Source organism: Hyla sarda, chromosome 8 (assembly GCF_029499605.1).
Source record: "Hyla sarda isolate aHylSar1 chromosome 8, aHylSar1.hap1, whole genome shotgun sequence".
Classification (NCBI taxonomy): Eukaryota; Metazoa; Chordata; class Amphibia; order Anura; family Hylidae; genus Hyla; species Hyla sarda.
Genome location: NC_079196.1, coordinates 194,201,409 through 194,214,156, shown reverse-complemented (window position 1 = coordinate 194,214,156; position 12,748 = coordinate 194,201,409). Strand labels below are relative to the sequence as shown.

General features: G+C 42.6%; 1 protein-coding gene across 2 annotated transcripts in view; it reads left to right on the top strand.

Moving 5' to 3' along the window:
• The first annotated feature begins 747 nt into the window (after positions 1–747).
• LOC130284726 (interleukin-4 receptor subunit alpha-like) overlaps positions 748–12,748 on the top strand; it is a 34,358-nt gene continuing 22,357 nt past the window's right edge. Inside the window, exon 1 of one of the 2 annotated variants that reach the window (XM_056535402.1) lies at positions 748–874. The gene's annotated coding sequence lies outside the window, so the exon portion shown is untranslated. Of the gene's footprint in view, positions 875–12,341; positions 12,577–12,748 lie in introns of those variants that run through there. The other variant, XM_056535401.1, reaches the window with a different exon arrangement.

The window sequence follows — 12,748 nt, the reverse complement described above, 5'->3', positions numbered from 1 at the left end:
GATGTAAAAAAAAAAAGTATTACGGTTTAATATGGTTTTTCACCCGGACCAAAAACCATGGTAGGCTACGGTTTTGGGTACGGGAAAAAAAAAAAAAAAAAAACGTACGGGATGCAAACGGATGCATCGTTTGGCATATGGAGATTCAATGCATACGGTTTTCAATACGGGTCCGTACGGTTTTTACATTGAAAACGTATACGGGAACTTTATTACAAAAACGTGGTGTGAATGCAGCCTGACTCTCTACAATTCAGCAGAATGTGTTCTCAGGAGACGTGGCTTATTTTGCATATACTCAGACTTGGAGCCCCTAGAGCAGTGTTTTCCAACCAGGGTGCCTCCATCTGTTGCAAAACTACAACTCCCAGCATGCCCGGACAGCCAAAGGCTGTCCGGGCACGCTGGGAGTTGTAGTTTTGCAACAGCTGGAGGCACCCTGGTTGGGAAACAAAGCCCTAGATGGTTTCAAAGCAGAAGACTCAGCAGGCAAAGGCTGTCCGGGCATTCTGGGAGTTGTAGTTTTGCAACAGCTGGAGGCACTCTGGTTGGGAAACAAAGCCCTAGATGGTTTCAAAGCAGAAGACTCAGCAGGCAGCTTTCCAAGCCGGAGGAGCAAATAGTTTCAATCTGCATTCTGTCCCTGCCTACAATGTGTGTCAGAGCTGGGAAACCATGCACTTTCAAAGAACAGGAGGAAAACAGAAGTGAATATAGTAGGCTGGGCTATCCTGCCTTCGAGCTGAAGAGGAAATACGTACAATGTGACGATAAGAACAGCAGAGGGGTTATTTCTGAGCCATGTTCAGATACGAGAAAGGAAAAATAAGCTCACCTCAATCTCTTCAGGCAGGTAACGCATGGAGAACATAAGGTAAGTTACCCAAAACTCATAACCATGTGTCTATAGGAGGGGGAGTTGTACCGAGGAACGTTGAGGACTGACAATGGATTCTCGATGGAGGCATTTGATCTAGAGCAGTGTTTTCCAACCAGGGTGTCTCCAGCTGTTGCAAAACTACAAATCCCAGTATGCCCGGACAGCCAATAGTTTTGGAACAGCTGGAGGCGCCCCGGTTGGGAAACACTGATCTGGAGACATCAAATTTAGGAGAGTAAAGTAAAATCAAACGTGTCAACTGTATATTTGTCCTCATAAGGCTAAGTTTCCACTTGGTTTTTATTCTGGCAGTTTTTGAGCCAAAGCCAGAAATGTATTCAAAAGGAATAGGACATATAAAGGAAGGACTTACACTTCTCCTCCATTATGGATCCACTTCTGACTTTGTCTCAAAAACTTCAGTGGCAGTATTCCAAAAACTGCCAGAAAAAAAACCAAGTGGAAACTTAGCCTAAGTGATACGACTCTTGGTCTTCTTGACCCTGTTTAAAATCATACAAACATGTCTCCACCTACGGGAGACGGACTACGTAGCTTCTGTGAAGGGTTAATGAAGAATACCTGTGTTGACTCATCGGGTAAGCAACACTCATCGGGGTGAGAGGGTTCAGTTTTTTTGTTACCGTCCTTTCTAAAAGTATAAACATTAGAAACATGCTTGGCGTCTTAAGATAGCATTGGAAGATCAGGACTGTGAATTGTAGTAAAATTGACAAAAGAAACAGGGGTGAGCCATAATAATACAATCTGCACTGTATCGACAGTGATGAGCGGCAGGAGCCATATTCGAATTCGCAATATTTCGTGAATATATGGATGAATATTCGTCCTATGTTCGCGAGATTCGCATATTTGCCATGTTCGTTCTCTTTTTTTTTTTACATACGAAAATTTGTAATGAAAGTCGCCTAGTGCGCATGTGCGATTATATCTTTTACCTAAAAGAAGGGAGGAATCAGTGTCCGCTCCTGAAAGTGCCAGGAGTTATTGTCAAATATTTGCATATTGTCGAATATTTGCATATTCGCCCCCCCCCCCCCCCCAAAAAAAGGAATATTCTAATATATCACTATATTCTAAATATTCGCTGATATTTGCAAAAAAAATTAGCATTTCAAATATTCGCGCTCAACACTATGTATCAATGTTCACTTATGTTAAATTTACATTTTACCATATTGTGCAGTGAACCCCCGACCTACGATGGCCCCGACATATGATTGTTTCAACATACGATGGCCTCAGAGGCCATCCCATGTTGAAGGCAGCATCAACATACGATGCTTTTATATGTCGCCATCGCATAAATGGCTGTCCGGCAGCGCACACTGCTTCAGCTGCCACCGGATGTCAGTTTACGGTGCCCTGTGTGCTCCGGTGAGTGTCACTCACCTGTCCCCGCCGCTCCGGACCGTCCACTTCATGCTCCGCTGCATGGCCGTCCCTCTCCTTAGTCTTCATCACATCGCCGCGCACGCCGTCCAGTCATCCAATAGGAGTGGCATGCGCAGCGACGTGATGACGGTGATGGAGAGCGACGATCCAGGGCTGTGCTGACACCCCAGGGACATGATGACGGCGATGGAGAGCGACGATCTAGGGCAGCGGTGATGGTCCGGAGCGGCGGGGACACGTGAGGATAACTTTCTATATTACTATTGCACGGATCCCTCAACATACGATGGATTCAAGTAACGATGGTTCAGTTGGAACGAATTACCATTGTATGTTGAGGGATCACTACATATCGTTTTATTGTATTTTTATATGTCCAAATGTATTAGATCTGCACAACATGCTGGGTTATTACAATATTTTATCAGTGATGGTACATAAAGATAAACCCACATTATTGTAGAAAGAAACACTTGCCTCGATCTCATTGTGTTCTCTACTACTGGGGCCCATGACATGAAAGTGACTTACGTGTGGATTTTCACGTAGAAAATCATTCCCAGTGTTGCAGGTATCATTTTACTTCTGCTGAGGTGTTTTCTCATAGAGAAACAATGCTACAGTTGTAACAATTAAAGAGGAAATCATTATAAAGACAACCCTTGTCCATATGTCCTATTAGAACACCCTGTAAACATACTTGTTCAAATACTATGCTACATGCCTGGGGCTGACCAAAGTTCATCTCGGAAAAATCTTTGCCAGTGGGTTCTGTTCTGGGGTAGGAAACCATAGAAAAGAACATCTGTGGTGACCACAATCTCGTAAGAGACAGTCCCTTGGGGTACTCCACTGGAAAACATTATTTTTTATTTTATTTTTTACATCAACTGGTGCCAGAAAGTTAAACAGATTTGTAAATTACTTCTATTAAACAATCTTAATCCTTCCAGTACTTCTCAGCTGCTGTATGATCCACAGGAAGTTCTTTTCTTTTTGAATTTCCTTTTTGCCTGACCACAGTGCTCTCTGCTGACACCTCTGTCCATTTTAGGAACTGTCCATCGGAAACCTCTCCTGCTCGGGACAGTTCCTAAAATGGACAGAGGTGTCAGCAGAGAGCACTGTGGTCAGGCAGAAATTCAAAAAGAAAAGAACTTCCCGTGGAGCATAACAGCAGCTGATAAGTACTGGAAGGATTAAGATTTTTTAATAGAAGTCATTTACAAATCTGTTTAACTTTTTGGCACCAGTTGATTTTAAAAAAAAAGTTTTCCAGTGGAGTACCCCTTTAAAGGGGTACTCCCGTGGAAAACTTTTTTTTTTAATCAACTGGTGCCAGAAAGTTAAACAGATTTGTAAATGACTTCTATTAAAAAAATCTTACTCCTTCCAGTACTTTTTAGCTGCTGAATACTACAGAGGAAATGGTTCTCTTTTTGGAACACAGAGCTCTCTGCTAACAACATGACCACAGTGCTCTCTGCTGCCATCATGAGCACAGTGCTCTCTGCTGACATCTAGGTCCATTTTTAAGACCTGTCCAGAGTAGGAGAAAATCCCCATAGCAAACATATGCTGCTCTGGACAGCTCCTAAAATGGACAGAGATGTCAGCAGAGAGCACTGTGCTCGTGATGTCAGCAGAGAGCTCTGTGTTCCAAAAAGAAAACCATTTCCTCTGTAGTATTCAGACCCTAAAAAGTACTGGAAAGATTAAGGTTTTTTTAATAGAAGTAATTTACAAATCTGTTTAACTTTCTGGCACCAATTGATTTGAAAAAAATAAATAAAAGTTTTCCACGGGAGTACCCCTTTAAGCAGTAGGACCAAGAAAAATGTAAACACATTTCTATTTCTAAAGAGCAAAGTGAGATGCTCAGCTCTGCTATATCTGCCTATTGCTGTGGTTGGTTGAAGTGAACCACACATGTACCTTCAGAAACAAAACGTGTTGCTTCCTCTGCTGGTTTATAGCACCGTGATGAAAATCTCCTGATAAGAATCTGTAGATTTCCTTTAATAATTAACGTAAAAAATAAAATTAGAAGACTTCTATCACTATCATGGGAATCAGACTGCTGCAGCTCTAATGTGTCTTAAAGGGGTTCTCCCTTGTTTATACTGTTTTTTGTTATTATGTTTGTGTGTTATGTGTGTATAAGTATGTGTTTTTTTATGTGTGTTGTGATTATGTATATATGTATTTTCTTACCTTTTGTGACGATCCGGAAGCTGGCCCCTTTTTCTTCCAGCGGCTTGCTGTGTAACCTCAGCCTCCGCCATGTTGTGTTCGGTAAGTAGGATGTCGGGGGGTGTGTTCTTGCTTCTGTCCTTCTTATCTTCTGACGTCCGAGGCAAATCTTTTCTTCCTGGTTCTTCCGTGGCTCAGCGACCAATCTGCGGCCTCTTCCGGCGCATGCGCAGGTAGTTTATTTGTTTTTTTACCAATAAAGTTTTTTTTGTCTAATTGACAAACTGTCTGCACATGCGCGAGTACACAAGTGCTACGCTAACAGCGTAGCATACGTTAGGTCTACGCTAATAGCGTAGCTTCGCGCAAGCGCAGACAGTTTGTCAATTAGACAAAAAAAACTTTATTGGTAAAAAAAAACAAAAAAACCTGCGCATGCGCCAGAAGAGGCCGCAGATGCGTCGCTGAGCCACGGAAGAAACAGGAAGAAAAGATTCGCCTCGGACGTCAGAAACACCCCCCCGACATCCCACTTACCGAACACAACATGGCGGAGGCCGAGGTTACACAGCAAGCCGCTGGAAGAAAAAGGGGCCAGCTTCCGGATCTTCACAAAAGGTAAGAACATTCATATATACATAATCACAACACACATAAAAAAACACATACTTATACACACATAACACACAAACATAATAACAAAAAACAGTATAAACAAGGGAGAACCCCTTTAAGGAAGTTGTAGCAATGTTAGTTTCTTCATAGTTTAGCTGTTTTTTTTAATCTTACTTTTATCTACAGCATCAATCTGTGACAATACTGACCACAGGGACCTTGACAAACAACATGCAATGTTCTGCACTGTAGCTCAGTATACCTTAATGCAGTGTTTCCCAACCAGTGTGCCTCCAGCTGTTGCAAAACTACAACTCCCAGCATGCCAGGACAGCCAACGGCTGTCCTGGCATGCTGGAAGTTGTAGTTTCGCAACAGCTGGAGGCACATTGGTTTGGAAGCACTGCCTTAATTTGCAGTATGGGGTATATATACAGTTGCAAGAAAAAGTATGTGAACCCTTAGGATTTCTGCACAAATTGGTCATAACATGTGCTCTGATCTTCATCTAAGTCACAACAATAGACAATCACATTCTGCTTAAACTAATAACACGTAAAGAATTAAATGTTACCATGTTTTTATTGAACACACCATGTAAACATTCACAGTGCAGGTGGAAAAAGTATGTGAACCCTTTGGAATTATAGGGATTTCTGCACAAATTGGTCATAAAATGTGATCTGATCTTCATCTAAGTCACAACAATAGACAATCACAGTCGGCTTAAACTAATAACACACAAAGAATTAAATGTTACCATGTTTTTATTGGACACGCCATGTAAACATTCACAGTGCAGGTGGAAAAAGTGTGTTAAACCTTGGATTTAATAACTGGTTGAACCTCCTTTGGCAGCAATAACTTCAGCCAAATGTTTCCTTTAGTTGAAGATCAGACGTACACAACAGTCAGGAGTAATTATTGACCATTCCTCTTTACAGAACAGTTTCAGTTCAGCAATATTCTTGGGATGTCTGGTGTGAATCGCTTTCTTGAGGTCACGCCACAGCATCTCAATCGGGTTGAGGTCAGGACTCTGACAGAGCCAATCCAGAAGGCGAATTTTCTTCTGTTTAAGCCATTCTGTTGTGGATTTACTTCTATGCTTTGAGTCATTGTCCTGTTGCAACATTCATCTTCTGTTGAGCTTCAGCTGGTGGACAGATGGCCTTAAGTTCTCCTGCAAAATTTCTTGATAAACTTAGGAATTCATTTTTCCTTTGATGATAGCAATCCGTCCAGGCCCTAAGGCAGCAAAGCAGCCCCAAACCATGATGCCCCCACAACCATACTTTACAGTTTGGATGAGGTTTTGATGTTAGTGTGCTGTGCCTCTTTTTCTCCACACATAGTGTTGTGTGTTTCTTCCAAACAACTCAACTTCGGTTTCATCTGTCCACAGAATATTTTGCTAGTACTGCTGTGGAACATCCAGGTGCTCTTGTGCAAACTGTAAACATGCAGTGATGTATTTTTTGGACAGCAGTGGCTTCCTCTGTGGTATCCTCCCATGAAATCCATTCTTGTTTAGTGTTTTACGTATTGTAGATTCGCTAACAGGGATGTTAGCATATGCCAGAGACTTTTGTAACTCTTTAGCAGACACTCTAGGATTCTTCTCCACCTCATTGAGCAGTTTGCATTGTACTCTTGCAGTCATCTTTACAGGACGACCACTCCTATTGAGAGTAGCAGCAGTGCTGAACTTTCTCCATTTATAGATAATTTGTCTTAACGTGGACTAATGAACAGCAATGCTTTTGGAGATACTTTTATAACCCTTTCCAGCTTTATGCAAGTCAACAATTCTTAATTGTAGGTCTTCTGAGAGCTCTTTTGTGCGAGGCATCGCTCACATCAGGCAATGCTTCTTGTGAAAAGTAAACCCAGAACTGGTGGGTGTTTTTTTTTAATAGGACAAGGCAGCTGTAACCAACACCTCCAATCTCATCTCATTGATTGGACTCCAGTTGGATGACACCTCATTCCAATTAGCTCTTGGAGATGTCATTAGTCTAGGGGTTCACATACTTTTTTCCACCTGCACTGTGAATGTTTACATGGTGTGTTCAATAAAAACATGGTAACATTTAATTCTTTGTGTTTTATCAGTTTAAGCAGACTGTGATTGTCTATTGTTGTGACTTAGATGAAGATCAGATCACATTTTATGACCAATTTGTGCAGAAATCCCTATAATTCCAAAGGGTTCACATACTTTTTCTTGCAACTGTATATACAATGTTCACGCAATGTACAGCGGCTTCATAAAGAGTAAATAGTTTCAAGCGCAGGTATTACTGCGGATATTCATGTCAGGTATCAGAGCCGGTTGTTTTAGCAAAAGGTCAATTATCAGAGTCAGGTTTTAGGTTCCTGTATCTGGAGCAAGTATGGTTGTCACATGAACATCAGACATCAAGACCAGGTATCAGAATCAGGTGTATTAGAATCAAGGTCAATTATCAGAGTCAGGTTTTAGGCTATGTTCAGACGGGCGAATGTCCATGCGGAAAATTTCTGTGTGGACATTCCCCTGACAGCGGAGCACTGACTGAACATGCCGGCACTAGGACCGGCACTTGGAAACATGCCGTCTCCTGGATGGCAAATGCATTTCTGTGCGTTCTCCGCAAAAAGAATCAACATGTCCATTCTTTCTGCGGACTTCGGAATCAGGATTTCCGCAGCAAGACATTCTGCCTTGTGCACAGTGCAGCAGAATCTCAATGATATCAATGGGACTCTGCTGCAGCGGAATATCCACTATGCTTAAAACAAAGCTAAGACTTCCTGTCTGTGATGATAAGGAGGATGCTACTGTAAGGTGATCAGTACAGCAGTACACAGTGAACAGTGACACCAGCAGATAGATGAGACAGTAGATGATGTTTACAGCTCAGCTTTCCCTCCCTGTGGAAGGATCTCTTTAAAGGGAACCAATCATCAGATTTTACCCTATATAACGCTTGGCAAAGCGTTATATAGGGTAAAATCTTAATGTTCACCATTCCCGGGGGATGCTCCTGCCGCCAGGGATGGTGAAGATATGAAGTTATAAACTAGTCACCGCCGCCGCCGTAAGTAGTCACCTGGGCGGGGAGCTCTTCTCACCAACTCCCGTTCTTCGGCCGGGTGCAACGCCCCCTCTGCTTGATTGACGGGCAGCATCATCGCTCTGCTCCGTCTGTTCAGTGAGCGGAACAATGACGCTGCCCGTCAATCAAGCGGAGGGGGCGTCGCTCCTGGCCGAAGAACGGGAGTTGGTGAGAGGAGCTCCCCGCCCAGGTGACTACTTACGGCGGCGGCGGTGACTAGTTTATATCTTCATATCTTCACCATCCCTGGGGGCAGGAGCATCCCCCGGGAATGGTGAGGACAACAATTTTACCCTATATAACGCTTTGCCAAGCATTATATAGGGTAAAATCTGATGATTGGTTCCCTTTAAAGGTCACAGAGTATGCCCAGTAACTTTTCCTGTTCATGTCAAAGGGACTGCTGCTCTCTGTTATTGCCTATGTCCATGGGGTTTGCTGGAAAGCATATGACTAAATGTTGTTCAAATCAGCTCCGGTAAGAAGACTGCACAATAATGTACAAAAATATATTTAAAAAAAATGCAATCATGGTTTATCCCTTCTAAGGACATTTTTGAACACCTCAGACCTTAGGGCCTGCATACAACTGCAAGCCTTGCAGCCCCAAAAGTTACACCCCCAAGATTTGTTCTTACATTGTAGTTTTGACCATACATCCCATTTTGAGCAGGATAGCTCCATTTTTTTTATTATTTTGTTCCGACTTAAAAAACAAAAAACAAAAAAAACAAAACTGGACAATCCTCTTGTGCTGCTGCAGCTGCTGGTCACTGTTCTTAAAGCCCATGCTACCTGATCTTAAAGTGGCAGCTCGCGCTGTGCCCTTTTAGGTCAGTGAGCAGTGGCTGCTGGTACTTGTGAAGAGTGACACCCCTGACATCATGCTGTGAGGAGCGGAGCAGAAGGATGTCAGGGGACCTTAGAAGAGCACAATCATGGACCCTGAAGTTGGCACCAAGACAATAACTAAACTACCACTTGCGTCAGCATCAGTGCTCCACTGTAAGTCCAGTCCGAGGACCTACTACTATGGCCCAGCCATAGTAGTTGGTCCCGTCCCCAGATTGGAGGAGCCATGGATCACCAAAGCGGCGGGGCAGTATGACTGACTCGCTGGGAGCAATATGTCTGAAGGGGCCGCCTACCTACTACTATATATGGGGATATACTGTAGAGGAGAGGGGGCCTACAACTATATGAGGGCACAAAAGGGGGCCTAAAGCTATATGTAGGGCAGTATACCTGCCTAAAACTATATTTGGGCGCAGTCATGGGTCCTACAACTATATATGGAGCAGTAAAGGGGCCTACAACTATATATAAGGGCAGTGTGAGGGCCTAAAACTATACATGGGAGCAGTATAGGGGCCCACAACTACATATTGGGCAGTATGTGGGCCTATATTTGGAGCATTATAGGGGTCTACATCTATATATGAGGCAGTAAAGGGGTCTACAACTATAAATAGACTTAATATGGGGGCCTACAACTATATAAAGGGGCAGTATAGAGGCCTACAACTATATATGTGTCAGTAAAGGGGCCTACAACTATATATGGGGAAAGTATGGGGTCCCACAACTAAATATGGGACTAGTATAGGGGCCTACAACTATATATGGGACAGTATGGGGTCCTACAACTATATATGAGACTAGTATAGGGGCCTACAACTATATATGGGGACAGTATGGGGTCCTACAACTATATATGGGACCAGTATAGTGGCCTACAACTATATATGGGGACAGTATGGGGTCCTACAACTATATATGGGACCAGTATAGGGGCCTATAACTATATATGGGGACAGTATGGGGTCCTACAACTATATATGGGACCAGTATAGGGGCCTACAACTATATATGGGACAGTATGGGGTCCTACAACTATATATGGGACTAGTATAGGGGCCTACGACTATATATGGGACAGTATGGGGTCCTACAACTATATATGGGACCAGTATAGGGGCCTACAACTATATATGGGACAGTATGGGGTCCTACAACTATATATGGGACCAATATAGGGGCCTACAACTATATATGGGACAGTATAGGGTCCTACAACTATATATGGGACTAGTATAGGGGCCTACAACTAAATATGGGACAGTATGGGGTCCTACAACTATATATGGGGGAAGTGGGGGGCCTACATGCCGGCCTACAACTATGTGGACCGTATAGGGGCATATATATATATATATATATATATATATATATATAGTGAAAGAGTATAGGTAGGTCAAACAATAGACTGTGTGTGATGGACCGGGCGAGATCTAGTATGTGTACTATAGAGGTAACCTGCACGGGCCCTGCAGCTAGCCCATAGGGGCTATATTAAGATTTTTAACAATTGCATTGATTTATCCTGTGAAATAAACACTATTTGTTTTACACACAAAGTCTCCAGACCTACTAACTGGATACTCATCACGTGTATATATTCTGCCCCATACAAACACAGAATCTCATTTGAAAACAAGCCATACACCTCCAGGGACCTCACTTGACAACAATATTAACCCTATGAGGTAGATTTATCAAAACCTGTGCAGAGGAAAACTTGCCCAGTTGCCCATAGCAACCAAATTGCTGCTTTCATTTTGCACAGGCCCTCTTAAACATGAAAGAAGTGATCTGATTGGTTGCTATGGGCAACCGGGCAACTTTTTCTCTGCACGGGTTTTGATAAATCCCCCTTATTTGTACATATACATGGTGGCAGTATGGGGGGGGGGGGGGGGGGGCAACTATATTGAGGCCCGTCTCGTTTTTGGCTACCCCAATGTCCCGTTTTTGTCTCAGGAAAATATGGTCAGCCCCACATATGAATGGTTACCGTTCCTGAAGTAAAGCAGCCATCTTTTTCTAATCCTAGATAACTCCCTTTATAGTTCTATGAAGCTCTAAGTGGGGCTGCTCCAGCCCCCGGGCTCTGTGGCGCCGCCCTAGTGCCCACAGGGTCAGTTTGACTTAGTAAAGTTTTCTGCATCTTTAAGAGGCCCCCCGGTTAGCTAGCGTCTGTAAATATTTGTATTTCATCAGAGGTTTGACTTGAAGCTTCGGGGCTAAATGCAATATCTTTAACATTCCTTCACCAACCATGAGCCATTAATACTTGTCATCATCTTTTTCGGCAGAATGACCCCTCAGGCAGCAGAAATGTTAGTGCTACTCTTACCTCTGCACCCCCTATAGCCGTGGCCTCCAAACTGTGCACCTCCAGTTGTGGCAAAACTACAACTCCCAGCATGACCGGACAGCCGTTGGCTGTCCGGTCATGCTGGGAGTTGTAGTTTTGGAACATCTGGAGGACCACAGTTTGGAGACCACTGCCTACAGCTACACCTTTGCCAGCTTTTGGTTTCCAGGAAATGATTGAAAAATATTCTCTTGTATGATAATCACAAACAGCTGGCCCTATGACGTGTCCCAGGGATCTAACATATCAGTTCCGCAGAATTCTGCCAGGACTCGGAGTACTCTGATACTAGGATTATCATTAAAGGGATACTCCGGTGGAAAACTTTTTTTTTTAAATGAACTGGTGCCAGAAAGTTAAACAGATTTGTAGATTACATCTATTAAAAAATATTAATCCTTCCAGTACTTAGTTGCTGAACACTACAGACGAAATTCTTTTCTTTTTAAAACACAGAGCTCTCTGCTGACATCACGAGCACAGTGCTCTCTGCTGACATCTCTGTCCATTTTAGGAACTGTCCAGAGCAGCATATGTTTGCTTTGGGGATTTTCTCCTACTCTGGACAGTTCTTAAAATGGACAGAGATGTCAGCAGAGAGCACTGTGCTCGTGATGCCAGCAGAGAGCACTGTGGTCGTGATTCAGCTCTGTGTCCCCAAAAGGAAAATAATTTCTTCTGTAGTATTCAGCAGCTAATAAGTACTGGAAGGATAAAGATTTTTTAATAGAAGTAATTTACAAATCTGTTTAACTTTCTGGCACCCAGTTGATTTAAAAAAAAAAAATAAAAAAAAAAATTCCACCGGAGTACCCCTTTAACATATTATTATTATAATTTTTTTTTTTTACAAAAATACAAAAACTACAAAATCTAAGTTGGTAAATTTCTCTTTTCTATGGGATTGTTATCTTATGTGAAGGCCTAAGGTTGTTTCCCAGCTTTCTGGAGTCCTGAATGACAGCTCCCCTGGCTTCATAGCATAAGGGCTCGTTCACATTTCGTTGATGGATTTCATACCGAACCCGTCCCCATTTAAACTCGCAGCGGGAAACACGCTGCAGGTTCGCTATCAAATCTGCCCATGTGAACGAGCCCTTATACTGCATCATTGCATGAATGATGCTGATTTGCTCTTCGGGAGTCTGGGAAAGGTAGGTAACGCTTGTAAATTGTTGTTGTTCAGAAACAGATAAAACTAAAAAGTTATAAGAATTTTTACAATTATTTACTGTAAAAATTTTAATTTTACTGTAAATAACAAAAGATTTGAGATAAAGATTTGATAATAAAAGGGGCATAGTATGTAGTGAAAAAATATATATA